We start from the raw sequence: 835 nt of genomic DNA on the forward strand, positions 1-835 counted from the left end.
CTCCTACCCCTTAACTGTCCCCCCTCCACCTACACCAGCACATGGCCCACAGCCTCTCCATCCTTATCTCTCAGAGTCAATTCCAGCAACTGCTGCTCAGGAGAGGTTGCCCAGAAACTCCTCCTCAAGAAGTCAGTTAGTGGTGACCCCTTACATGACTCCCACCAAGATTTCTCTAGCATGACCCCAGAAGCCACCTGCAATCAAACCCCCTGGAGAGCTTGTACGATTCAGATTTGGAGGTCCTACCCCAAACTCCTGCATTAGCCTCTCCAGGTGTGGGACCCGGGAATCCAAATTTTAACAAAAATCTCAGCTGAAGTGTGTGTGCTGAATTAAAAGTCACCGCTTTATAATTGACAAGTGATTTTTGACTTAAAAAATCTGGATGACTTGATGCCTTTTTAAGTGTCTCTTTTAGATTCTAACCTTAGCTTTATAGATGACCACACTTATAGATAATTCCTCCTCTACATGTCTATCCACCTGTTTATAAAGTGCAGCTAATCAATAATAATCAATAATTTAGTGTTATTAATTCACTCCACCACCATGAAGTAGGTACTATTGATGGTTCCATTTAACAGATGAAGAAACTGCTAGACAGAAAAGTTAAATGACTCACCCAATGCCACACAATAATGATTTTAAATTTTAAATATGTTGATTTCCTTAGCACCTGTTAAATTAGCACCTGATACATAATATAATCAGTCTCCAAGAAGAGAAATAATTCATAATAGCAACAGATTGTTTTTCAACTCTTGACAGCACCCTTCTTCAGCTTGCTTGTCACTGCTTCTAGTGAGAAACCATCCAAGGAGTCTTGAAGCCT

This window comes from Galeopterus variegatus, unplaced genomic scaffold, assembly GCF_000696425.1.
Source record: "Galeopterus variegatus unplaced genomic scaffold, G_variegatus-3.0.2 Scaffold10690, whole genome shotgun sequence".
NCBI classification, from domain to species: domain Eukaryota; kingdom Metazoa; phylum Chordata; class Mammalia; order Dermoptera; family Cynocephalidae; genus Galeopterus; species Galeopterus variegatus.